General features: G+C 50.4%; 1 protein-coding gene and 3 long non-coding RNA genes across 17 annotated transcripts in view; 1 reads left to right on the top strand and 3 right to left on the bottom strand.

Moving 5' to 3' along the window:
• The window catches only part of ncalda (neurocalcin delta a), a 93,305-nt gene that overhangs the window by 49,195 nt on the left and 16,197 nt on the right, over nucleotides 1-27,913 (top strand). Inside the window, exon 1 of one of the 12 annotated variants that reach the window (XM_036973036.1) lies at nucleotides 12,439-12,461. The exons of the other annotated variants lie outside the window; for them this stretch is intronic. The gene's annotated coding sequence lies outside the window, so the exon portion shown is untranslated. Of the gene's footprint in view, nucleotides 1-12,438; nucleotides 12,462-27,913 lie in introns of those variants that run through there. 12 annotated transcript variants of the gene reach the window in all.
• On the bottom strand, nucleotides 4,680-5,612 carry LOC118947913. Of its 2 annotated transcripts, none has more exons than XR_005042053.1 (3): nucleotides 5,265-5,612; nucleotides 4,777-5,142; nucleotides 4,680-4,730 (listed from the first exon to the last, which is right to left on the bottom strand). It is a non-coding gene; the product is annotated as an uncharacterized LOC118947913 (long non-coding RNA). The 2 variants fall into 2 exon arrangements; XR_005042054.1 differs by having other exon boundaries at nucleotides 4,777-5,264; nucleotides 5,463-5,612.
• Nucleotides 7,328-8,849, bottom strand: LOC118947911. 2 transcript variants are annotated; one of them, XR_005042050.1, is made up of 5 exons: nucleotides 8,763-8,849; nucleotides 8,351-8,670; nucleotides 7,969-8,166; nucleotides 7,801-7,876; nucleotides 7,328-7,356 (listed from the first exon to the last, which is right to left on the bottom strand). It is a non-coding gene; the product is annotated as an uncharacterized LOC118947911 (long non-coding RNA). The 2 variants fall into 2 exon arrangements; XR_005042051.1 differs by having other exon boundaries at nucleotides 8,015-8,166.
• Nucleotides 8,933-9,911, bottom strand: LOC118947912. The gene is made up of 3 exons (XR_005042052.1): nucleotides 9,419-9,911; nucleotides 9,251-9,326; nucleotides 8,933-9,112 (listed from the first exon to the last, which is right to left on the bottom strand). It is a non-coding gene; the product is annotated as an uncharacterized LOC118947912 (long non-coding RNA).

Here is a 27,913-nt window from a genome sequence, read left to right as displayed (position 1 = left end):
CATCTCATAGACCAACCTCGGTGTGTGTGTGTGTGTGTGTGTGTGTGTGTGTGTGTGTGTGTGTGTGTGTGTGTGTGTGTGTGTCGTTCCAGGTGGGTGGTTGATGCGTAGGTGGAAGTAGATAGCTCGTGTCTCTCTGTGAATCCAATCCGATATCTCTTGACGGTTTTTCCCTGCTTTCTTCTCCAGTTTAATTTAACATGACAGTCACAGTCCCCAGAGGAGGAGTACTGATCCCCTCTGATACGTCTCTGTGTGTCCGGCGCTGTACTAAGACTGGATGTAAAGACATTGACCATCTCTCCTAATGGTGTCAGTTTACCATCTCTCTTAATGGTGTCAGTTGACCATCTCTCCTAATGGTGTCAGTTTACCATCTCTCCTAATGGTGTCAGTTTACCATCTCTCCTAATGGTGTCAGTTTACCATCTCTCCTAATGGTGTCAGTTGACCATCTCTCCTAATGGTGTCAGTTGACCATCTCTCCTAATGGTGTCAGTTGACCATCTCTCCTAATGGTGTCAGTTGACCATCTCTCCTAATGGTGTCAGTTTACCATCTCTCCTAATGTTGTCAGTTTACCATCTCTCCTAATGGTGTCAGTTTACCATCTCTCCTAATGGTGTCAGTTTACCATCTCTCCTAATGGTGTCAGTTTACCATCTCTCCTAATGGTGTCAGTTGACCATCTCTCCTAATGGTGTCAGTTTACCATCTCTCCTAATGGTGTCAGTTTACCATCTCTCCTAATGGTGTCAGTTTACCATCTCTCCTAATGGTGTCAGTTTACCATCTCTCCTAATGGTGTCAGTTGACCATCTCTCCTAATGGTGTCAGTTGACGATCTCTCCTAATGGTGTCAGTTTACCATCTCTCCTAATGGTGTCAGTTTACCATCTCTCCTAATGTTGTCAGTTTACCATCTCTCCTAATGTTGTCAGTTTACCATCTCTCCTAATGGTGTCAGTTTACCATCTCTCCTAATGGTGTCAGTTTACCATCTCTCCTAATGGTGTCAGTTTACCATCTCTCCTAATGGTGTCAGTTTACCATCTCTCCTAATGGTGTCAGTTTACCATCTCTCCTAATGTTGTCAGTTTACCATCTCTCCTAATGTTGTCAGTTTACCATCTCTCCTAATGGTGTCAGTTTACCATCTCTCCTAATGGTGTCAGTTTACCATCTCTCCTAATGGTGTCAGTTGACCATCTCTCCTAATGGTGTCAGTTGACCATCTCTCCTAATGGTGTCAGTTGACCATCTCTCACTAATGGTGTCAGTTGACCATCCCCCCTAATGGTGTCAGTTGACCATCTCTCCTAATGGTGTCAGTTGACCATCTCTCCTAATGGTGTCAGTTTACCATCTCTCCTAATGGTGTCAGTTGACCATCTCTCCTAATGGTGTCAGTTTACCATCTCTCCTAATGGTGTCAGTTGACCATCTATCCTAATGGTGTCAGTTTACCATCTCTCCTAATGGTGTCAGTTTACCATCTCTCCTAATGGTGTCAGTTGACCATCTCTCCTAATGGTGTCAGTTGACCATCTCTCCTAATGGTGTCAGTTGACCATCTCTCCTAATGGTGTCAGTTGACCATCTCTCACTAATGGTGTCAGTTGACCATCCCCCCTAATGGTGTCAGTTGACCATCTCTCCTAATGGTGTCAGTTGACCATCTCTCCTAATGGTGTCAGTTTACCATCTCTCCTAATGGTGTCAGTTTACCATCTCTCCTAATGGTGTCAGTTTACCATCTCTCCTAATGGTGTCAGTTGACCATCTCTCCTAATGGTGTCAGTTGACCATCTCTCCTAATGGTGTCAGTTGACCATCTCTCCTAATGGTGTCAGTTTACCATCTCTCCTAATGTTGTCAGTTTACCATCTCTCCTAATGGTGTCAGTTTACCATCTCTCCTAATGGTGTCAGTTTACCATCTCTCCTAATGGTGTCAGTTTACCATCTCTCCTAATGGTGTCAATTTACCATCTCTCCTAATGGTGTCAGTTTACCATCTCTCCTAATGGTGTCAGTTTACCATCTCTCCTAATGGTGTCAGTTTACCATCTCTCCTAATGGTGTCAGTTTACCATCTCTCCTAATGGTGTCAGTTGACCATCTCTCCTAATGGTGTCAGTTGACCATCTCTCCTAATGGTGTCAGTTTACCATCTCTCCTAATGGTGTCAGTTTACCATCTCTCCTAATGTTGTCAGTTTACCATCTCTCCTAATGTTGTCAGTTTACCATCTCTCCTAATGGTGTCAGTTTACCATCTCTCCTAATGGTGTCAGTTTACCATCTCTCCTAATGGTGTCAGTTTACCATCTCTCCTAATGGTGTCAGTTTACCATCTCTCCTAATGTTGTCAGTTTACCATCTCTCCTAATGTTGTCAGTTTACCATCTCTCCTAATGGTGTCAGTTTACCATCTCTCCTAATGGTGTCAGTTGACCATCTCTCCTAATGGTGTCAGTTGACCATCTCTCCTAATGGTGTCAGTTGACCATCTCTCCTAATGGTGTCAGTTGACCATCTCTCACTAATGGTGTCAGTTGACCATCCCCCCTAATGGTGTCAGTTGACCATCTCTCCTAATGGTGTCAGTTGACCATCTCTCCTAATGGTGTCAGTTTACCATCTCTCCTAATGGTGTCAGTTTACCATCTCTCCTAATGGTGTCAGTTTACCATCTCTCCTAATGGTGTCAGTTTACCATCTATCCTAATGGTAGCATCCAGCGTTGTATCACCGCAGAAAGACATTCACAACACCAACCCTGACCGCTCTTCAGCTCAGCTTGAGCTGAAACTAAGACAGGTTTATGGGAAATACTGATTTTAGGTTGTTTTGAGGTTCACCAGAGGCACTCTGTGAATCACCCACTCTCTCTGAAAACACTCTCCCGTGATTGGACCTGAAATAATGGCAGCTTTTTCGAGGCCGCGGGTTCGGTCCAGAATGCCGCCCCTGTGGGGCCCTGGTCAGAATACATGCAGTAAATGACATATAAGGATGCAGCCTCACAGAGTTGAACCTTGCAACACTATCAGTGGAAGCAGCTGTTGTTTGGGGGGTGATATGGAAGAGGGGTTATTTGTTCAGCAGAGAGAGGACTCTGGCTGTGGTACATGTCTGAATGCTGTTGTCTGCTCTGCTTTCTGTGTTCTGAAAAGCAGCTCTCGCTGTCACGATGACTAGAGGCTTTAGATGGTTCCTTCTGAACGGAACCACTTCCACCGTTCCCTCCAGAATTATTATTCTGAACCGGTTCCTTCTGAACAGAACCACTTCCACCGTTCCCTCCAGAATTATTATTTTGAACCGGTTCCTTCTGAACGGAACCACTTCCACAGTTCCCACCAGAATTATTATTCTGAACCGGTTCCTTCTGAACGGAACCACTTCCACAGTTCCCACCAGAATTATTATTCTGAACCGGTTCCTTCTGAACGGAACCACTTCCACAGTTCCCACCAGAATTATTATTCTGAACCGGTTCCTTCTGAACGGAACCACTTCCACAGTTCCCACCAGAATTATTATTCTGAACCGGTTCCTTCTGAACAGAACCACTTCCACTGTTCCCACCAGAATTATTATTCTGAACCGGTTCCTTCTGAACGGAACCACTTCCACTGTTCCCACCAGAATTATTATTCTGAACCGGTTCCTTCTGAACGGAACCACTTCCACTGTTCCCACCAGAATTATTATTCTGAACCGGTTCCTTCTGAACAGAACCACTTCCACTGTTCCCACCAGAATTATTATTCTGAACCGGTTCCTTCTGAACGGAACCACTTCCACTGTTCCCACCAGAAAAATAAAGTTATTGACCGGTTTGAAAACCAGGGTGTTTTGTCTGCTACAACACAGAGACTACAGCTGTAGAGTCTGACCTCAGCCTATCCTCAGCCTCAGCCTATCCTCAGCCTATCCTCAGCCTATCCTCAGCCTCAGCCTAGCCTCAGCCTATCCTCAGCCTATCCTCAGCCTCAGCCTATCCTCAGCCTATCCTCAGCCTATCCTCAGCCTCAGCCTATCCTCAGCCTATCCTCAGCCTCAGCCTATCCTCAGCCTATCCTCAGCCTATCCTCAGCCTATCCTCAGCCTATCCTCAGCCTCAGCCTAGCCTCAGCCTATCCTCAGCCTATCCTCAGCCTCAGCCTATCCTCAGCCTATCCTCAGCCTCAGCCTATCCTCAGCCTATCCTCAGCCTAGCCTCAGCCTATCCTCAGCCTCAGCCTAGCCTCAGCCTATCCTCAGCCTCAGCCTATCCTCAGCCTATCCTCAGCCTATCCTCAGCCTATCCTCAGCCTATCCTCAGCCTAGCCTCAGCCTAGCCTCAGCCTAGCAGCCTATCCTCAGCCTGGCCTCAGATGATCCATTATATTGACCAGACCCTCCATTGGCCGCTCTAACAATGCAAAGTAATGGAAGGCAGTCGGGAGGAGGCCAGGTCAGGTGGGACCGTTCTAGCCAATGAGGCTGATTACGCGTGTGATGGCAGGAACAACTCCCAGATAGTGTTGGGATGTCACGTGTCCTACGTATATCAGTACACTGATAACAACCTAATCACTACGGAACAACTCCCAGATAGTGTTGGGATGTCACGTGTCCTACGTATATCAGTACACTGATAACAACCTAATCACTACGGAACAACTCCCAGATAGTGTTGGGATGTCACGTGTCCTACGTATATCAGTACACTGATAACAACCTAATCACTACGGAACAACTCCCAGATAGTGTTGGGATGCCACAACCTAATCACTACGGAACAACTCCCAGATAGTGTTGGGATGCCACGTGTCCTACGTATATCAGTACACTGATAACAACCTAATCACTACGGAACAACTCCCAGATAGTGTTGGGATGTCACGTGTCCTACGTATATCAGTACACTGATAACAACCTAATCACTACAGAACAACTCCCAGATAGTGTTGGGATGCCACAACCTAATCACTACGGAACAACTCCCAGATAGTGTTGGGATGTCACGTGTCCTACGTATATCAGTACACTGATAACAACCTAATCACTACGGAACAACTCCCAGATAGTGTTGGGATGTCACAACCTAATCACTACAGAACAACTCCCAGATAGTGTTGGGATGCCACAACCTAATCACTACGGAACAACTCCCAGATAGTGTTGGGATGTCACAACCTAATCACTACGGAACAACTCCCAGATAGTGTTGGGATGTCACGTGTCCTACGTATACCAGTACACTGATAACAACCTAATCACTACGGAACAACTCCCAGATAGTGTTGGGATGCCACGTGTCCTACGTATACCAGTACACTCATAACAACCTAATCACTACGGAACAACTCCCAGATAGTGTTGGGATGTCACGTGTCCTACGTATATCAGTACACTGATAACAACCTAATCACTACGGAACAACTCCCAGATAGTGTTGGGATGCCACAACCTAATCACTACGGAACAACTCCCAGATAGTGTTGGGATGCCACAACCTAATCACTACGGAACAACTCCCAGATAGTGTTGGGATGTCACGTGTCCTACGTATACCAGTACACTGATAACAACCTAATCACTACGGAACAACTCCCAGATAGTGTTGGGATGCCACAACCTAATCACTACGGAACAACTCCCAGATAGTGTTGGGATGCCACAACCTAATCACTACAGAACAACTCCCAGATAGTGTTGGGATGTCACGTGTCCTACGTATACCAGTACACTGATAACAACCTAATCACTACAGAACAACTCCCAGATAGTGTTGGGATGCCACAACCTAATCACTACGGAACAACTCCCAGATAGTGTTGGGATGCCACAACCTAATCACTACAGAACAACTCCCAGATAGTGTTGGGATGCCACAACCTAATCACTACGGAACAACTCCCAGATAGTGTTGGGATGCCACAACCTAATCACTACGGAACAACTCCCAGATAGTGTTGGGATGCCACAACCTAATCACTACGGAACAACTCCCAGATAGTGTTGGGATGCCACAACCTAATCACTACGGAACAACTCCCAGATAGTGTTGGGATGCCACAACCTAATCACTACAGAACAACTCCCAGATAGTGTTGGGATGCCACAACCTAATCACTACGGAACAACTCCCAGATAGTGTTGGGATGTCACAACCTAATCACTACGGAACAACTCCCAGATAGTGTTGGGATGCCACAACCTAATCACTACGGAACAACTCCCAGATAGTGTTGGGATGTCACGTGTCCTACGTATACCAGTACACTGATAACAACCTAATCACTACGGAACAACTCCCAGATAGTGTTGGGATGCCACAACCTAATCACTACGGAACAACTCCCAGATAGTGTTGGGATGCCACAACCTAATCACTACGGAACAACTCCCAGATAGTGTTGGGATGCCACAACCTAATCACTACGGAACAACTCCCAGATAGTGTTGGGATGCCACAACCTAATCACTACGGAACAACTCCCAGATAGTGTTGGGATGTCACGTGTCCTACGTATACCAGTACACTGATAACAACCTAATCACTACGGAACAACTCCCAGATAGTGTTGGGATGCCACAACCTAATCACTACGGAACAACTCCCAGATAGTGTTGGGATGTCACAACCTAATCACTACGGAACAACTCCCAGATAGTGTTGGGATGTCACAACCTAATCACTACGGAACAACTCCCAGATAGTGTTGGGATGCCACAACCTAATCACTACGGAACAACTCCCAGATAGTGTTGGGATGTCACAACCTAATCACTACGGAACAACTCCCAGATAGTGTTGGGATGTCACGTGTCCTACGTATACCAGTACACTGATAACAACCTAATCACTACGGAACAACTCCCAGATAGTGTTGGGATGCCACAACCTAATCACTACGGACCAACTCCCAGATAGTGTAGGGATGTCACGTGTCCTACGTATACCAGTACACTGATAACAACCTAATCACTACGGAACAACTCCCAGATAGTGTAGGGATGTCACGTGTCCTACGTATACCAGTACACTGATAACAACCTAATCACTACGGACCAACTCCCAGATAGTGTAGGGATGTCACGTGTCCTACGTATACCAGTACACTGATAACAACCTAATCACTACGGACCAACTCCCAGATAGTGTAGGGATGTCACGTGTCCTACGTATACCAGTACACTGATAACAACCTAATCACTACGGAACAACTCCCAGATAGTGTAGGGATGTCACGTGTCCTACGTATACCAGTACACTGATAACAACCTAATCACTACGGAACAACTCCCAGATAGTGTTGGGATGTCACGTGTCCTACGTATACCAGTACACTGATAACAACCTAATCACTACGGAACAACTCCCAGATAGTGTTGGGATGTCACGTGTCCTACGTATACCAGTACACTCATAACAACCTAATCACTACGGAACAACTCCCAGATAGTGTTGGGATGTCACAACCTAATCACTACGGAACAACTCCCAGATAGTGTAGGGATGCCACAACCTAATCACTACGGAACAACTCCCAGATAGTGTTGGGATGCCACAACCTAATCACTACGGAACAACTCCCAGATAGTGTTGGGATGCCACAACCTAATCACTACGGAACAACTCCCAGATAGTGTTGGGATGCCACAACCTAATCACTACGGAACAACTCCCAGATAGTGTTGGGATGCCACAACCTAATCACTACGGAACAACTCCCAGATAGTGTTGGGATGCCACAACCTAATCACTACGGAACAACTCCCAGATAGTGTTGGGATGCCACAACCTAATCACTACGGAACAACTCCCAGATAGTGTTGGGATGTCACGTGTCCTACGTATACCAGTACACTGATAACAACCTAATCACTACGGAACAACTCCCAGATAGTGTTGGGATGCCACAACCTAATCACTACGGAACAACTCCCAGATAGTGTAGGGATGTCACAACCTAATCACTACGGAACAACTCCCAGATAGTGTTGGGATGCCACAACCTAATCACTACGGAACAACTCCCAGATAGTGTTGGGATGTCACGTGTCCTACGTATACCAGTACACTGATAACAACCTAATCACTACGGAACAACTCCCAGATAGTGTTGGGATGTCACGTGTCCTACGTATACCAGTACACTGATAACAACCTAATCACTACAGAACAACTCCCAGATAGTGTTGGGATGCCACAACCTAATCACTACGGAACAACTCCCAGATAGTGTTGGGATGTCACAACCTAATCACTACGGAACAACTCCCAGATAGTGTTGGGATGCCACAACCTAATCACTACGGAACAACTCCCAGATAGTGTTGGGATGTCACAACCTAATCACTACAGAACAACTCCCAGATAGTGTTGGGATGTCACGTGTCCTACGTATATCAGTACACTGATAACAACCTAATCACTACGGAACAACTCCCAGATAGTGTTGGGATGTCACGTGTCCTACGTATATCAGTACACTGATAACAACCTAATCACTACGGAACAACTCCCAGATAGTGTTGGGATGCCACAACCTAATCACTACGGAACAACTCCCAGATAGTGTTGGGATGTCACGTGTCCTACGTATACCAGTACACTGATAACAACCTAATCACTACGGAACAACTCCCAGATAGTGTTGGGATGCCACAACCTAATCACTACGGAACAACTCCCAGATAGTGTTGGGATGTCACAACCTAATCACTACGGAACAACTCCCAGATAGTGTTGGGATGTCACAACCTAATCACTACAGAACAACTCCCAGATAGTGTTGGGATGTCACGTGTCCTACGTATATCAGTACACTGATAACAACCTAATCACTACGGAACAACTCCCAGATAGTGTTGGGATGTCACGTGTCCTACGTATATCAGTACACTGATAACAACCTAATCACTACGGAACAACTCCCAGATAGTGTTGGGATGTCACGTGTCCTACGTATATCAGTACACTGATAACAACCTAATCACTACGGAACAACTCCCAGATAGTGTTGGGATGCCACAACCTAATCACTACGGAACAACTCCCAGATAGTGTTGGGATGTCACGTGTCCTACGTATACCAGTACACTGATAACAACCTAATCACTACGGAACAACTCCCAGATAGTGTTGGGATGCCACAACCTAATCACTACGGAACAACTCCCAGATAGTGTTGGGATGCCACAACCTAATCACTACGGAACAACTCCCAGATAGTGTTGGGATGCCACAACCTAATCACTACGGAACAACTCCCAGATAGTGTTGGGATGTCACGTGTCCTACGTATACCAGTACACTGATAACAACCTAATCACTACAGAACAACTCCCAGATAGTGTAGGGATGCCACAACCTAATCACTACGGAACAACTCCCAGATAGTGTTGGGATGTCACAACCTAATCACTACAGAACAACTCCCAGATAGTGTTGGGATGCCACAACCTAATCACTACGGAACAACTCCCAGATAGTGTTGGGATGTCACAACCTAATCACTACGGAACAACTCCCAGATAGTGTTGGGATGCCACAACCTAATCACTACGGAACAACTCCCAGATAGTGTTGGGATGTCACGTGTCCTACGTATACCAGTACACTGATAACAACCTAATCACTACGGAACAACTCCCAGATAGTGTTGGGATGCCACAACCTAATCACTACGGAACAACTCCCAGATAGTGTAGGGATGTGACGTGTCCTACGTATATCAGTACACTGATAACAACCTAATCACTACGGACCTTCTATTCCATCAGAGAAGTCACACGTCCCAAATTAACCTTTTCTTTTGTTAAGTAAATTCGACACTCATTGATCTCCATAGAAAAACTCCTTGCTTGGTGAGCGTTGATGACCTGTGACCTCTCTGGGGTTGTTTCACTTCCCCCGGACTCATAGACTGTCACCGGTTTTAGTATAATGTTTGCATAGAACCATAGGAACCTCTGCATAGAACCATAGGAACCTCATTTAGCCTCTGTGGAAGGACTTGAGTTTGCATAGAACCATAGGAACCTCTGCTCCCCTGAGGGAATTATCAGGCGTGCTGATTGGATCCCAGTCAGCTCCCCTGAGGGAATTATCACCACTCAGAGTGGGTCATCGTGCTGGGTCATCCGTTCTGTCTTAACCTGCTGGGAAGCCCTGAGAGAGTGGTGTGAATAATTATCAGGGTGGCAGTCTGGTCAAACAACTGTCTGTTACTACGAGGCATTGTGTTGAGAGAGAACCATGCCGGTCCCAGTCTGTGTCTGTGTCTACGAGGCATTGTGTTGAGAGAGAACCATGCCAGTCCCTGTCTGTTACTACGAGGCATTGTGTTGAGAGAGAACCATGCCAGTCCCTGTCTGTGTCTGTTACTGCAAGGAATTGTGTTAAGAGAGAAGCATGCCAGTCTCTGTCTGTTACTACGAGGCATTGTGTTGAGAGAGAACCATGCCAGTCCCTGTCTGTGTCTGTTACTGCGAGGAATTGTGTAAAGAGAGAACCATGCCAGTCCCTGTCTGTGTCTACGAGGCATTGTGTTGAGAGAGAACCATGCCAGTCCCTGTCTGTGTCTACGAGGCATTGTGTTGAGAGAGAACCATGCCAGTCCCTGTCTGTGTCTGTTACTACGAGGCATTGTGTTGAGAGAGAGAACCATGCCAGTCCCTGTCTGTTACTACGAGGCATTGTGTTGAGAGAGAACCATGCCAGTCTGTGTCTGTTACTACGAGGCATTGTGTTGAGAGAGAGAACCATGCCAGTCCCTGTCTGTGTCTACGAGGCATTGTGTTGAGCGAGAACCATGCCAGTCCCTGTCTGTGTCTGTTACTACGAGGCATTGTGTTGAGAGAGAACCATGCCAGTCCCTGTCTGTTACTACGAGGCATTGTGTTGAGAGAGAACCATGCCAGTCCCTGTCTGTTACTACGAGGCATTGTGTTGAGAGAGAGAACCATGCCAGTCCCTGTCTGTGTCTACGAGGCATTGTGTTGAGCGAGAACCATGCCAGTCCCTGTCTGTGTCTGTTACTACGAGGCATTGTGTTGAGAGAGAACCATGCCAGTCCCTGTCTGTTACTACGAGGCATTGTGTTGAGAGAGAACCATGCCAGTCCCTGTCTGTGTCTGTTACTACGAGGCATTGTGTTGAGAGAACCATGCCGGTCCCTGTCTGTGTCTGTTACTACGAGGCATTGTGTTGAGAGAGAACCATGCCAGTCCCTGTCTGTGTCTGTTACTACGAGGCATTGTGTTGAGAGAACCATGCCGGTCCCTGTCTGTGTCTGTTACTACGAGGCATTGTGTTGAGAGAGAACCATGCCGGTCCCTGTCTGTGTCTGTTACTACGAGGCATTGTGTTGAGAGAGAACCATGCCAGTCCCTGTCTGTGTCTACAGCTGATTGTCCACATTAGGCCTGTCCTGCTCCTCCAGAGTTACTGTATCAGGAAGTCAGAGGAGGATGAAGACCTGATGAAGACATCTGCTGCTCTGTTTCAGAGGAGGATGAAGACCTGATGAAGACATCTGCTGCTCTGTTTCAGAGGAGGATGAAGAGGATGAAGACCTGATGAAGACATCTGCTGCTCTGTTTCAGAGGAGGATGAAGAGGATGAAGACCTGATGAAGACATCTGCTGCTCTGTTTCAGAGGAGGATGAAGAGGATGAAGACCTGATGAAGACATCTGCTGCTCTGTTTCAGAGGAGGATGAAGACCTGATGAAGACATCTGCTGCTCTGTTTCAGAGGAGGATGAAGACCTGATGAAGACATCTGCTGCTCTGTTTCAGAGGAGGATGAAGAGGATGAAGACCTGATGAAGACATCTGACTGCTGCTCTGTTTCAGAGGAGGATGAAGACCTGATGAAGACATCTGCTGCTCTGTTTCAGAGGAGGATGAAGACCTGGTGAAGACATCTGATGCTCTGTTTCAGAGGACGATGAAGAGGATGAAGACCTGATGAAGACATCTGCTGCTCTGTTTCAGAGGACGATGAAGAGGATGAAGACCTGATGAAGACATCTGCTGCTCTGTTTCAGAGGAGGATGAAGACCTGATGAAGACATCTGACTGCTGCTCTGTCATGGAAACATTTCAGGAGCCATGTTTGAATGTTTCCCTCCGTTTCAGAAAGGAGTGGTCTGTGGCTGTATTCAGATGGTATGATAACAGCGGTAGACGAGTCAGCTCGACCCCTGACTTCCTGTTTCCTTGTCCTGATGCTACTTTCTCTTTGTTTGTTATTTTCCATTATGTCATATCCTGTTGCTATATTTCTGTCTGACCACAGGAAGTGGGGCTGTGTTCGTTTGGACCCCAGGGCTGCAGGGCATGTCCCTGGAGCCCCTCTTTATACCAGCATGGGTATGCTGCTGCAGTACACTCAACTAATGAGTTGGGCTGGCTGCCTGTCCTGATGAGTTGGAGAGGGCTGGCTGTCTGTCCTGGTGAGTTGGAGAGGGCTGTCTGTCTGTCCTGGTGAGTTGGAGAGGGCTGTCTGTCTGTCCTGATGAGTTGGAGAGGGCTGGCTGTCTGTCCTGATGAGTTGGAGAGGGCTGGCTGTCTGTCCTGATGAGTTGGAGAGGGCTGTTTGTCTGTCCTGATGAGTTGGAGAGGGCTGTCTGGCTGTCCCTCTCCTCTCCTCTCTGCCGAGCCCTGGGAGGGGTTAGACATTCCTCCTTCCTGCCAATTGCCTGCTGATGGATTTAAGGAACCTCACAAGGGAACCAACACATTAGTCACGCCCCCCTCCCCCCCTGCTGTAGACTGCAGAGGCTCCTCCAAACACACTGACCCCCAGCCCTCCTGTAGACTGCAGAGGCTCCTGCAGGCACACTGACCCCCAGCCCTCCTGTAGACTGCAGCGGCTCCTCCAAACACACTGACCCCCAGCCCTCCTGTAGACTGCAGAGGCTCCTCCAAACACACTGACCCCCAGCCCTCCTCTAAACACACTGACCCCCAGCCCTCCTGCAGGCACACTGATCCCCAACCCTCCTGTAGACTGCAGAGGCTCCTCCAAACACACTGACCTCCTCCTACATGATGCAGCCACTAGTCTGACCAGTACAGTGATTTCCTGCATGTGAGGAGAGGGCGGGGGGGGGGGGGGTACCTCGTGTATTTGAAGGCGGTAACACGTGTATTTGACTCAGGACTGGTACAGAACCTCCTGCAAAACTGTTGCTCTTTTACGCTACAGAAATAGCTACTTTGGTCAACAAATACCTTGTGGTGTAATCTGGCAGTAATCCAGCGACAACGTTGTGAGGTTTCTAGTTTTAGTTGGATGATTCGTTGAGGAAAATGTCTTTTCTTTTTGATATTTTCTTTCCTCGTTTGATTTATTGTTGTTCCTCTTCTTCTGTATCAATAACAGGCTGGTTGTGCGTGCCGAGTCTGTTGCCGCGGCAACGTGACGAAGGAGCAGGCCCCTTTTTAGAGACACGGCTGAACGGAACGCCGTTAGAACCTGTAGCGGGCTCATCGAGCAGAAGCTGTTCTAGGAGAGGCATCAAACCGAACATGTTGTTAGACAATAGGCTGAAGCCATGTTGGAGGGAGTGACGCGTGTCTGTTCTGGTGGGACTCCTTTTACACACTGATTCAGATCCTCTAGTTGTTGACTCCTTTTCAACACTGATTCAGATCCTTTAGTTGTTGACTCCTTTTACACACTGATTCAGATCCTCTAGTTGTTGACTCCTTTTACACACTGATTCAGATCCTCTAGTTGTTGACTCCTTTTCAACACTGATTCAGATCCTCTAGTTGTTGACTCCTTTTAAACACTGATTCAGATCCTCTAGTTGTTGACTCCTTTTAAACACTGATTCAGATCCTCTAGTTGTTGACTCCTTTTCAACACTGATTCAGATCCTCTAGTTGTTGACTCCTTTTCAACACTGATTCAGATCCTCTAGTTGTTGACTCCTTTTAAACACTGAATCAGATCCTCTAGTTGTTGACTCCTTTTAAACACTGATTCAGATCCTCTAGTTGTTGACTCCTTTTAAACACTGATTCAGATCCTTTAGTTGTTGACTCCTTTTAAACACTGATTCAGATCCTCTAGTTGTTGACTCCTTTCTCCTTTTAAACACTGATTCAGATCCTCTAGTTGTTGACTCCTTTTCAACACTGATTCAGATCCTCTAGTTGTTGACTCCTTTTCAACACTGATTCCGATCCTCTAGTTGTTGACTCCTTTTAAACACTGATTCAGATCCTCTAGTTGTTGACTCCTTTTCAACACTGATTCAGATCCTCTAGTTGTTGACTCCTTTTAAACACTGATTCAGATCCTCTAGTTGTTGACTCCTTTTCAACACTGATTCAGATCCTCTAGTTGTTGACTCCTTTTAAACACTGATTCAGATCCTCTAGTTGTTGACTCCTTTTAAACACTGATTCATATCCTCTAGTTGTTGACTCCTTTTAAACACTGATTCAGATCCTCTAGTTGTTGACTCCTTTTAAACACTGATTCAGGTCCTCTAGTTGTTGACTCCTTTTACACACTGATTCAGATCTTCTAGTTGTTGACTCCTTTTCAACACTGATTCAGATCCTTTAGTTGTTGAACCCCTCCCAATGGGCCAGTCTCTGGCAAACACCCAACTCAGGCTACTTACCTGCTAGTGGCAGGGGATTGTCAGGCTACTTACCTGCTAGTGGCAGGGGATTGTCAGGCTACTTACCTGCTAGTGGCAGGGGATTGTCAGGCTACTTACCTGCTAGTGGCAGGGGATTGTCAGGCTACTTACCTGCTAGTGGCAGGGGATTGTCAGGCTACTTACCTGCTAGTGGCAGGGGATTGTCAGGCCACTTACCTCCTGGTGGCAGGGGATTGTCAGGCTACTTACCTGCTAGTGGCAGGGGATTGTCAGGCCACTTACCTGCTAGTGGCAGGGGATTGTCAGGCTACTTACCTGCTAGTGGTAGGGGATTGTCAGGCCACTTACCTGATAGTGGCAGGGGATTGTCAGGCCACTTACCTGCTAGTGGCAGGGGATTGTCAGGCTACTTACCTGCTAGTGGCAGGGGATTGTCAGGCCACTTACCTGATAGTGGCAGGGGATTGTCAGGCCACTTACCTGCTAGTGGCAGGGGATTGTCAGGCCACTTACCTGCTAGTGGCAGGGGATTGTCAGGCTACTTACCTGCTAGTGGCAGGGGATTGTCAGGCCACTTACCTGCTAGTGGCAGGGGATTGTCAGGCCACTTACCTGCTAGTGGCAGGGGATTGTCAGGCTACTTACCTGCTAGTGGCAGGGGATTGTCAGGCTACTTACCTGCTAGTGGCAGGGGATTGTCAGGCTACTTACCTGCTAGTGGCAGGGGATTGTCAGGCTACTTACCTGCTAGTGGCAGGGGATTGTCAGGCCACTTACCTGCTAGTGGCAGGGGATTGTCAGGCTACTTACCTGCTAGTGGCAGGGGATTGTCAGGCCACTTACCTGCTAGTGGCAGGGGATTGTCAGGCCACTTACCTGCTAGTGGCAGGGGATTGTCAGGCTACTTACCTGCTAGTGGCAGGGGATTGTCAGGCTACTTACCTGCTAGTGGCAGGGGATTGTCAGGCTACTTACCTGCTAGTGGCAGGGGATTGTCAGGCTACTTACCTGCTAGTGGCGGGATTGTCAGGCTACTTACCTGCTAGTGGCAGGGGATTGTCAGGCTACTTACCTGCTAGTGGCAGGGGATTGTCAGGCTACTTACCTGCTAGTGGCAGGGGATTGTCAGGCTACTTACCTGCTAGTGGCAGGGGATTGTCAGGCTACTTACCTGCTAGTGGCATGGGAGTGTCAGGCTACTTACCTCCTGGTGGCAGGGGATTGTCAGGCTACTTACCTGCTAGTGGCAGGGGATTGTCAGGCCACTTACCTGCTAGTGGCAGGGGATTGTCAGGCCACTTACCTGCTAGTGGCAGGGGATTGTCAGGCTACTTACCTGCTAGTGGCAGGGGATTGTCAGGCTACTTACCTGCTAGTGGCAGGGGATTGTCAGGCTACTTACCTGCTAGTGGCAGGGGATTGTCAGGCTACTTACCTGCTAGTGGCAGGGGATTGTCAGGCTACTTACCTGCTAGTGGCAGGGGATTGTCAGGCTACTTACCTGCTAGTGGCAGGGGATTGTCAGGCTACTTACCTGCTAGTGGCAGGGGATTGTCAGGCTACTTACCCCCTAGTGGCAGGGGATTGTCAGGCTACTTACCCGCTAGTGGCAGGGGATTGTCAGGCTACTTACCTGCTAGTGGCAGGGGATTGTCAGGCTACTAAAAGTGAAATGCTTGTGTTTCTAGCTCCAACAGTGCAGTAGTATCTAACTAAATGCTTGTGTTCCTAGCTCCAACAGTACAGTAATATCTAACTACATGCTTGTGTTCCTAGCTCCAACAGTACAGTAGTATCTAACTAAATGCTTGTGTTCCTAGCTCCAACAGTACAGTAGTATCTAACTAAATGCTTGTGTTCCTAGCTCCAACAGTACAGTAGTATCTAACTAAATGCTTGTGTTCCTAGCTCCAACAGTACAGTAGTATCTAACTAAATGCTTGTGTTCCTAGCTCCAACAGTACAGTAGTATCTAACTAAATGCTTGTGTTCCTAGCTCCAACAGTACAGTAGTATCTAACTAAATGCTTGTGTTCCTAGCTCCAACAGTACAGTAGTATCTAACTAAATGCTTGTGTTCCTAGCTCCAACAGTGCAGTAGTATCTAACTAAATGCTTGTGTTCCTAGCTCCAACAGTACAGTAGTATCTAACTAAATGCTTGTGTTCCTAGCTCCAACAGTACAGTAGTATCTAACAATTCACAACAATTCACACATCTAAAAGTAAAAGAATGGAATTTTAAAAATATATGAATATTAGGACCAGCAATGTCAGTGGCATTGACTAAAATACTGTAGACTGTAATACAGTGGGTTAGGCAGGGTGGGTTAGGCAGGGTGGGTTAGGCAGGGTGGGTTAGGCAGGGTGGGTTAGGCAGGGTGGTTTAGGCAGGGTGGGTTAGGCAGGGTGGGTTAGGCAGGGTGGGTTAGGCAGGGTGGGTTAGGCAGAGTGGGTTAGGCAGGGTGGGTTAGGCAGGGTGGGTTAGGCAGGGTGGGTTAGGCAGGGGTGGGTACAGTAGAGTGGGCCTGGGGAGTGTCTTGCTCCTCTTCCTCCTGCTCCTCCTCTTCGTCCTCCCTCTCCTACTCCCTCTTCCCTCTCCTCTTCCCTCTCCTCGTCCTCTTCCTCCTCCTCTTCGTCCTCCTCCTCTTTCTCCCGCTCCTCCTCTTCCTCCTGCTTGTCCTCTTTCACCTCCTCCCTCTCGTCCTCTTCGTCCTCCCTCTCTTCTTCCTCCTCCCTCTCGTCCTCTTCGTCCTTTCCCCTCTCCTCATCTTCTATGTGAGTGTTTACAGCTTATCCCAGAGTGGCAGGCATAACAGAAACCCCTGAGCGGAGTCCCCACATCCGGTTTTCAGGGGAAACGGAAGCTGAAGATACCGTCCCTGAAAACCAGATACATCCGGTTATTTCTGAGTCTTAAGGGAGCAGGACATTCCCCCACAGAGCAGCTGTCGTAGTAGGAGAGGGGGAGGTGGGGGGGTAGCAGGTCATTCCCCCACAGAGCAGCTGTCGTAGTAGGAGAGGGGGAGGTGGGGGGGGAGCAGGTCATTCCCCCACAGAGCAGCTGTCGTAGTAGGCAAGGAGGAGGGGGGGGGGGGGGGGGGGGGTCTGGAGCTTTGTTGTCTCAATCAATTTTCCTCTAAGCTGAAATATGAGGTGTCTTACCGTCCATGTCCAAAAAGTCTACGTGTTGTAGCCGGTCTACGTGTTGTAGCCGGTAAGCATGTTGTAGCCGGTCTACGTGTTGTAGCCGGTAAGCATGTTGTAGCCGGTCTACGTGTTGTAGCCGGTCTACGTGTTGTAGCAATGCCTTTTTCCTAAAGGGGCGTCTCCTTGTGATACGCTCTGGCTTTCACCGTGCTGTTGTCACCGTGCTGTTGTCACCGTGCTGTTGTCACCGTGCTGTTGTCACTGTGCTGTTGTGGTGATGTCACCGTGCTGTTGTCACCATGCTGTTGTCACGGGCTGTTGTCACGGGCTGTTGTCACGGGCTGTTGTCACGGGCTGTTGTCACCGTGCTGTTGTCACCGTGCTGTTGTCACCGTGCTGTTGTGGTGATGTCACCGTGCTGTTGTCACCGGGCTGTTGTCACCGGGCTGTTGTCACCGGGCTGTTGTCACCGTGCTGTTGTCACCGTGCTGTTGTGGTGATGTCATCGTGCTGTTGTCACCGTGCTGTTGTCACCATGTCACCGTGCTGTTGTCACCATGTCACCGTGCTGTTGTCACCATGTCACCGTGCTGTTGTCACCATGTCACCGTGCTGTTGTCACCATGTCACCGTGCTGTTGTCACCATGTCACCGTGCTGTTGTCACCATGTCACCGTGCTGTTGTCACCATGTCACCGTGCTGTTGTCACCATGTCACCGTGCTGTTGTCACCGTGCTGTTGTCACCATGTCACCGTGCTGTTGTCACCGTGCTGTTGTCACCGTGCTGTCGTGGTGATGTCACCGTGCTGTTGTCACCGTGCTGTTGTCACCATGTCACCGTGCTGTTGTCACCGTGCTGTTGTCACCATGTCACCGTGCTGTTGTCACCGTGCTGTTGTCACCATGTCACCGTGCTGTTGTCACCGTGCTGTTGTCACCATGTCACCGTGCTGTTGTCACCGTGCTGTTGTCACCGTGCTGTTGTGGTGATGTCACCGTGCTGTTGTCACCATGTCACCGTGCTGTTGTCACCATGTCACCGTGCTGTTGTCACCATGCTGTTGTGGTGATGCCACCGTGCTGTTGTCACCGTGCTGTTGTCACCGTGCTGTTGTCACCATGTCACTGTGCTGTTGTCACCGTGCTGTTGTGGTGATGTCACCGTGCTGTTGTCACCGTGCTGTTGTCACCGTGCTGTTGTCACCGTGCTGCTGTCACCGTGCTGTTGTCACCGTGCTGTTGTCACCGTGCTGTTGTGGTGATGTCACCGTGCTGTTGTCACCGTGCTGTTGTCACCGTGCTGTTTCTTACCTGGACATGTCGACCCCTGTATCATCCTCTCCTCAGCTGTGGAGGCAGTGTTGTGGCTTGGGTCCTTCATATGATCTATAGGCTGTCCTTTTAGCCAGGCTAAAGCCAGCTACCCCCCTCCCCCCCTCTCAGGTCAATCACACACACCCCACTAACCACCAGCTCTCACTCTTCTCCCCTCACTCTCTCAGGTCAATCACACACACCCCACTAACCACCAGCGCCCCCCCCCCCCCCCTCCCCCCCTCTCTCAGGTCAATCACACACACCCCACTAACCACCAGCCCTCACTCTTCTCCCCCTCTCAGTTCAATCACACACACCCCACTAACCACCAGCCCCCCCCCCCCCCTCTCTCAGGTCAATCACACACACCCCACTAACCACCAGCCCCCCCCCCCCCCACCCCCCCCCCCTCTCTCAGGTCAATCACACACACCCCACTAACCATCAGCCCTCACTCTTCTCCCCTCACTCTCTCAGGTCAATCACACACACACACACACACCCCACTAACCACCAGCCCCCCCCCCCCCCCTCTCTCAGGTTAATCACACACACCCCACTAACCAGCAGCCCTCACTCTTCTCCCCTCACTCTCCTCCGTTCCCTCCTTTCTCCTCCCATACCCCCTCCCTCCATATCTCCTCCGTTCCCTCCTTTCTCCTCCCATACCCCCTCCCTTCTCTCCATATCTCCTCCGTTCCCTACATATCTCCTTCCTCCCTCCTTTCTCCTTCCATACCCCCTCCCTCCATATCTCCTCCCTCCCATCTCTCCATTTTTCCTCCCTCCATCTCCCCTCTCTCTCAGGGTGTTTTTACAGCTTATCAATGGTCTCTAGTCTGTGCTGGAGGTTTCCATGGCAACTACTGAGAGAACCAGGCGGCAGTTTAAAGGTCTCCAGAATGCTGAGTGTCTCTCTCTAGGGGAGGTGGAGAGATCCTAACGGGTGTCCTGTCTCTCTAGGGGAGGTGGAGAGATCCTAACGGGTGTCCTGTCTCTCTAGGGGAGGTGGAGAGATCCTAACGGGTGTCCTGTCTCTCTAGGGGAGGTGGAGAGATCCTAACGGGTGTCCTGTCTCTCTAGGGGAGGTGGAGAGATCCTAACGGGTGTCCTGTCTCTCTAGGGGAGGTGGAGAGATCCTAACGGGTGTCCTGTCTCTCTAGGGGAGGTGGAGAGATCCTAACGGGTGTCCTGTCTCTCTAGGGGAGGTGGAGAGATCCTAACGGGTGTCCTGTCTCTCTAGGGGAGGTGGAGAGATCCTAACGGGTGTCCTGTGTGATGGACAGCATGACTCCTGTCTCTGTCCATGTCTCCTCTCCTGTCTCTGTCCATGTCTCCTCTCCTGTCTCTGTCCATGTCTCCTCTCCTGTCTCTGTCCATGTCTCCTCTCCTGTCTCTGTCCATGTCTCCTCTCCTGTCTCTGTCCATGTCTCCTCTCCCTGTCCATGTCTCCTCTCCTGTCTCTGTCCATGTCTCCTCTCCCTGTCCATGTCTCCTCTCCCTGTCCATGTCTCCTCTCCCTGTCCATGTCTCCTCTCCCTGTCCATGTCTCCTCTCCCTGTCCATGTCTCCTCTCCCTGTCCATGTCTCCTCTCCCTGTCCATGTCTCCTCTCCCTGTCCATGTCTCCTGTCCCTGTCCATGTCTCCTCTCCCTGTCCATGTCTCCTGTCTCTGTCCATGTCTCCTCTCCCTGTCCATGTCTCCTCTCCCTGTCCATGTCTCCTCTCCCTGTCCATGTCTCCTCTCCCTGTCCATGTCTCCTGTCCCTGTCCATGTCTCCTGTCCCTGTCCATGTCTCCTCTCCCTGTCCATGTCTCCTCTCCCTGTCCATGTCTCCTGTCTCTGTCCATGTCTCCTCTCCCTGTCCATGTCTCCTGTCCCTGTCCATGTCTCCTCTCCCTGTCCATGTCTCCTCTCCCTGTCCATGTCTCCTCTCCCTGTCCATGTCTCCTCTCCCTGTCCATGTCTCCTGTCCATGTCTCCTCTCCCTGTCCATGTCTCCTCTCCCTGTCCATGTCTCCTCTCCCTGTCCATGTCTCCTCTCCTGTCTCTGTCCATGTCTCCTCTCCTGTCTCTGTCCATGTCTCCTCTCCCTGTCCATGTCTCCTCTCCCTGTCCATGTCTCCTCTCTCTGTCCATGTCTCCTCTCCTGTCTCTGTCCATGTCTCCTCTCCCTGTCCATGTCTCCTCTCCCTGTCCATGTCTCCTCTCCCTGTCCATGTCTCCTCTCCCTGTCCATGTCTCCTCTCCCTGTCCATGTCTCCTCTCCCTGTCCATGTCTCCTCTCTCTGTCCATGTCTCCTCTCCTGTCTCTGTCCATGTCTCCTCTCCCTGTCCATGTCTCCTCTCCCTGTCCATGTCTCCTCTCCCTGTCCATGTCTCCTCTCCCTGTCCATGTCTCCTCTCCCTGTCCATGTCTCCTCTCTCTGTCCATGTCTCCTCTCTCTGTCCATGTCTCCTCTCCCTGTCCATGTCTCCTCTCCCTGTCCATGTCTCCTCTCCCTGTCCATGTCTCCTCTCCCTGTCCATGTCTCCTCTCCCTGTCCATGTCTCCTCTCCCTGTCCATGTCTCCTCTCTCTGTCCATGTCTCCTGTCCCTGTCCATGTCTCCTCTCCTGTCTCTGTGTCCACATACTTTTGTATGTATAATTAGTTTCCCATGCCAATAAAGACCTTTTGAATGGAGTTGAATTGAGAGAGACCTGACCTCACAGAGAGAGACCTGACCTCACAGAGAGAGACCTGACCTCACAGAGAGACACCTGACCTCACAGAGAGAGACCTGACCTCACAGAGAGACACCTGACCTCAGAGAGAGAGACCTGACCTCACAGAGAGAGACCTGACCTCACAGAGAGAGACCTGACCTCACAGAGAGAGACCTGACCTCACAGAGAGACACCTGACCTCAGAGAGAGAGACCTGACCTCACAGAGAGAGACCTGACCTCACAGAGAGAGACCTGACCTCACAGAGAGAGACCTGACCTCACAGAGAGAGACCTGACCTCACAGAGAGAGACCTGACCTCACAGAGAGAGACCTGACCTCACAGAAAGAGACCTGACCTCACAGAGAGACACCTGACCTCACAGAGAGACACCTGACCTCAGAGAGAGAGACCTGACCTCACAGAGAGAGACCTGACCTCAGAGAGAGAGACCTGACCTCAGAGAGAGAGACCTGACCTCAGAGAGAGAGACCTGACCTCACAGAGAGAGACCTGACCTCACAGAGAGAGACCTGACCTCACAGAGAGAGACCTGACCTCACAGAGAGAGACCTGACCTCACAGAGAGAGACCTGACCTCACAGAGAGACACCTGACCTCACAGAGAGACACCTGACCTCAGAGAGAGAGACCTGACCTCACAGAGAGAGACCTGACCTCACAGAGAGAGACCTGACCTCACAGAGAGAGACCTGACCTCACAGAGAGACACCTGACCTCAGAGAGAGACACCTGACCTCAGAGAGAGAGACCTGACCTCACAGAGAGAGACCTGACCTCACAGAGAGAGACCTGACCTCACAGAGAGAGACCTGACCTCACAGAGAGAGACCTGACCTCACAGAGAGAGACCTGACCTCACAGAGAGAGACCTGACCTCACAGAGAGAGACCTGACCTCACAGAGAGAGACCTGACCTCACAGAGAGACACCTGACCTCACAGAGAGAGACCTGACCTCAGAGAGACACCTGACCTCAGAGAGACACCTGACCTCACAGAGAGACACCTGACCTCACAGAGAGACACCTGACCTCACAGAGAGAGACCTGACCTCACAGAGAGAGACCTGACCTCACAGAGAGAGACCTGACCTCACAGAGAGAGACCTGACCTCACAGAGAGACACCTGACCTCACAGAGAGACACCTGACCTCACAGAGAGAGACCTGACCTCACAGAGAGAGACCTGACCTCACAGAGAGAGACCTGACCTCACAGAGAGAGACCTGACCTCACAGAGAGAGACCTGACCTCACAGAGAGAGACCTGACCACAGAGAGAGAGAGACCTGACCTCACAGAGAGAGACCTGACCTCACAGAGAGAGACCTGACCTCACAGAGAGAGAGACCTGACCTCACAGAGAGAGACCTGACCTCACAGAGAGAGACCTGACCTCACAGAGAGAGAGACCTGACCTCACAGAGAGAGAGACCTGACCTCACAGAGAGAGAGACCTGACCTCACAGAGAGAGAGACCTGACCTCACAGAGAGAGAGAACTGACCTCACAGAGAGAGAGACCTGACCTCACAGAGAGAGAGAGCTGACCTCACAGAAAGAGAGAGCTGACCTCACAGAGAGAGACACCTGACCTCACAGAGAGAGACCTGACCTCACAGAGAGAGACCTGACCTCACAGAGAGAGACCTGACCTCAGAGAGAGAGACCTGACCTCAGAGAGAGAGACCTGACCTCAGAGAGAGAGACCTGACCTCACAGAGAGAGACCTGACCTCACAGAGAGAGACCTGACCTCACAGAGAGAGACCTGACCTCACAGAGAGACACCTGACCTCAGAGAGAGAGACCTGACCTCACAGAGAGAGACCTGACCTCAGAGAGACACCTGACCTCACAGAGAGACACCTGACCTCACAGAGAGACACCTGACCTCACAGAGAGAGACCTGACCTCACAGAGAGACACCTGACCTCACAGAGAGACACCTGACCTCACAGAGAGAGACCTGACCTCACAGAGAGAGACCTGACCTCACAGAGAGAGACCTGACCTCACAGAGAGAGACCTGACCTCACAGAGAGAGACCTGACCACAGAGAGAGACCTGACCTCACAGAGAGAGAGACCTGACCTCACAGAGAGAGACCTGACCTCACAGAGAGACACCTGACCTCAGAGAGAGAGACCTGACCTCAGAGAGAGAGACCTGACCTCACAGAGAGAGACCTGACCTCACAGAGAGAGACCTGACCTCACAGAGAGAGACCTGACCTCACAGAGAGAGACCTGACCTCACAGAGAGAGACCTGACCTCACAGAGAGAGACACCTGACCTCAGAGAGAGAGACCTGACCTCACAGAGAGACACCTGACCTCACAGAGAGACACCTGACCTCACAGAGAGACACCTGACCTCACAGAGAGAGACCTGACCTCACAGAGAGAGACCTGACCTCACAGAGAGAGACCTGACCTCACAGAGAGACACCTGACCTCACAGAGAGAGACCTGACCTCACAGAGAGAGACCTGACCTCACAGAGAGAGACCTGACCTCACAGAGAGAGACCTGACCACAGAGAGAGACCTGACCTCACAGAGAGAGACCTGACCTCACAGAGAGAGAGACCTGACCTCACAGAGAGAGACCTGACCTCACAGAGAGAGACCTGACCTCACAGAGAGAGACCTGACCTCACAGAGAGAGAGACCTGACCTCACAGAGAGAGAGACCTGACCTCACAGAGAGAGAGACCTGACCTCACAGAGAGAGAGAACTGACCTCACAGAGAGAGAGAGCTGACCTCACAGAGAGAGAGAGCTGACCTCACAGAGAGAGAGAGCTGACCTCACAGAAAGAGAGAGCTGACCTCAGAGAGAGACACCTGACCTCACAGAGAGAGACCTGACCTCACAGAGAGAGACCTGACCTCACAGAGAGAGACCTGACCTCACAGAGAGAGACCTGACCTCACAGAGAGACACCTGACCTCAGAGAGAGAGACCTGACCTCACAGAGAGAGACCTGACCTCACAGAGAGAGACCTGACCTCACAGAGAGAGACCTGACCTCACAGAGAGAGACCTGACCTCACAGAGAGACACCTGACCTCAGAGAGAGAGACCTGACCTCACAGAGAGACACCTGACCTCAGAGAGAGAGACCTGACCTCACAGAGAGAGACCTGACCTCACAGAGAGAGACCTGACCTCACAGAGAGAGACCTGACCTCACAGAGAGACACCTGACCTCAGAGAGAGAGACCTGACCTCACAGAGAGAGACCTGACCTCACAGAGAGAGACCTGACCTCACAGAGAGAGACCTGACCTCACAGAGAGACACCTGACCTCACAGAGAGACACCTGACCTCAGAGAGAGAGACCTGACCTCACAGAGAGACACCTGACCTCAGAGAGAGAGACCTGACCTCACAGAGAGAGACCTGACCTTACAGAGAGAGACCTGACCTCACAGAGAGAGACCTGACCTCACAGAGAGAGAGACCTGACCTCACAGAGAGAGAGACCTGACCTCACAGAGAGAGACCTGACCTCACAGAGAGAGAGACCTGACCTCACAGAGAGAGAGACCTGACCTCACAGAGAGAGAGACCTGACCTCACAGAGAGAGAGGCCTGACCTCACAGAGAGAGAGGCCTGACCTCACAGAGAGAGAGACCTGACCTCACAGAGAGAGAGACCTGACCTCACAGAGAGAGAGACCTGACCTCACAGAGAGAGAGAGCTGACCTCACAGAGAGAGACACCTGACCTCACAGAGAGAGACACCTGACCTCACAGAGAGAGAGAGGGGGGGGGGGAACTCACTTCCTGTTGCAGTAATTGTCAGAGAGGGCCTCCCGAGTGGCTCAGTGGTCTTAAGACATCGCTGTGCCTCTAGAGATTCTGGGTTTGAGTCCAGCCGGCCGCGAGCAGGAAACCCATGGGGCGGCGCACAATTGGCCCAGCGTCGTCCGGGTTAGGGGAGGGTTTGGCCCAGCGTCGTCCTGGTTAGGGGAGGGTTTGGCCCAGCGTCGTCCGGGTTAGGGGAGGGTTTGGCCCAGCGTCGTCCGGGTTAGGGGAGGGTTTGGCCCAGCGTCGTCCGGGTTAGGGGAGGGTTTGGCCCAGCGTCGTCCGGGTTAGGGGAGGGTTTGGCCCAGCGTCGTCTGGGTTAGGGGAGGGTTTGGCCCAGCGTCGTCTGGGTTAGGGGAGGGTTTGGCCCAGCGTCGTCCGGGTTAGGGGAGGGTTTGGCCCAGCGTTGTCTGGGTTAGGGGAGGGTTTGGCCCAGTGTCGTCCGGGTTAGGGGAGGGTTTGGCCCAGCGTCGTCTGGGTTAGGGGAGGGTTTGGCCCAGCGTCATCCGGGTTAGGGGAGGGTTTGGCCCAGCGTCGTCCGGGTTAGGGGAGGGTTTGGCCCAGCGTCATCCAGGTTAGGGGAGGGTTTGGCCCAGTGTCGTCCGGGTTAGGGGAGGGTTTGGCCCAGCGTCATCCAGGTTAGGGGAGGGTTTGGCCCAGCGTCGTCCGGGTTAGGGGAGGGTATGGCCCAGTGTCGTCTGGGTTAGGGGAGGGTTTGGCCCAGCGTCATCCAGGTTAGGGGAGGGTTTGGCCCAGCGTCGTCCGGGTTAGGGGAGGGTTTGGCCCAGCGTCGTCCGGGTTAGGGGAGGGTTTGGCCCAGTGTCGTCTGGGTTAGGGGAGGGTTTGGCCCAGCGTCATCCAGGTTAGGGGAGGGTTTGGCCCAGCGTTGTCTGGGTTAGGGGAGGGTTTGGCCCAGCGTTGTCTGGGTTAGGGGAGGGTTTGGCCGGCAGGAATGTCCTTTTCCCATCGCGCACTAACTAGCGACTGTTGGCGGGCCGGGCACGCTGACACGGTCGCCAGGTGTACGGTATTTCCTCCGACACATTGGTGCGGCTGGCTTCCGGATTAAGTGGGCATTGTGTCAAGAAGCTTGGTTCGGTTGTGATTCGGAGAACGCACGGCTCTCGACTTTCGCCTCTCCCGAGTCCGTACTGGAGTTGCAGCGATGAGACAAGACTGTAACTACTACCAATTGGATACCACGTAAAAGGGTCTATTTTTTTTGGAAAGTAGGAAACGTCAGAGACGTTGTGATATGAGACAGACTTTCCGGCCGCTGAGAGGAGGATGAACACATTCTCCTGAGGACAGACTCCTCTACTCCGCAGCTGTCTGGTTCATACAGTTGGAAGTCGGAAGTTTACATTCACCTTCAGACAGTTTTTCACAATTCCTGACATATTATCCTAGTAAAAATTCCCTGTCTTAGGTCAGTTAGGCTCACCACTTTATTTTAAGAATGTGGAATGTGGTCCCATGGTGTTTAGACTTGCGTAACTATTGTTTGTACAGATGAACGTGGTACCTTCAGGAAATTGAATGAACCAGACGTGTGGAGGTCTACAGTTATTTTTCTGAGGTCTTGGCTGATTTCTTTTGATTTGTCAAGCAATGAGGCACTGAGTTTGAAGGTAGGCCTTGAAATACATCCACAGGTTCACCTCCAATTGACTCAAATTATGTCAATTAGCCTATCAGAAGCTTCTAAAGCCGTGACATAATTTTCTGGAATTTTCCAAGCTGTTTTAAGGCACAGTCAACTTAGTATGTAAACTTCTGACCCACTGGAATTGTGACACAGTGAATTATAAATTAAATAATCTGTCTGTAAACAATTCTTGGAAAAATTACTCTTGTGTAATGCACAAAGTAGATGTCCTAACCGACTTGCCAAAACTATAGTTTGTTAACAAGAAATATGTGGAGTGGTTGAAAAACGAGTTTAAATGACTCCAACCTAAGTGTATGCAAACTACATTCAAGCCTTTCTCTAGAGCTGCACTGTGTAAGGCCTCAGCTTAGACGCTCTACCAGCCCTTCTCTAGAGCTGCACTGTGTAAGGCCTCAGCTTAGACGCTCTACCAGCCCTTCTCTAGAGCTGCACTGTGTAAGGCCTCAGCTTAGACGCTCTACCAGCCCTTCTCTAGAGCTGCACTGTGTAAGGCCTCAGTTTAGACGCTCTACCAGCCCTTCTCTAGAGCTGCACTGTGTAAGGCCTCAGCTTAGACGCTCTACCAGCCCTTCTCTAGAGCTGCACTGTGTAAGGCCT

The sequence above is a fragment of the Oncorhynchus mykiss genome, unplaced genomic scaffold, assembly GCF_013265735.2.
Source record: "Oncorhynchus mykiss isolate Arlee unplaced genomic scaffold, USDA_OmykA_1.1 un_scaffold_218, whole genome shotgun sequence".
Classification (NCBI taxonomy): domain Eukaryota; kingdom Metazoa; phylum Chordata; class Actinopteri; order Salmoniformes; family Salmonidae; genus Oncorhynchus; species Oncorhynchus mykiss.
This window is presented reverse-complemented; position numbering and strand designations above follow the sequence as displayed.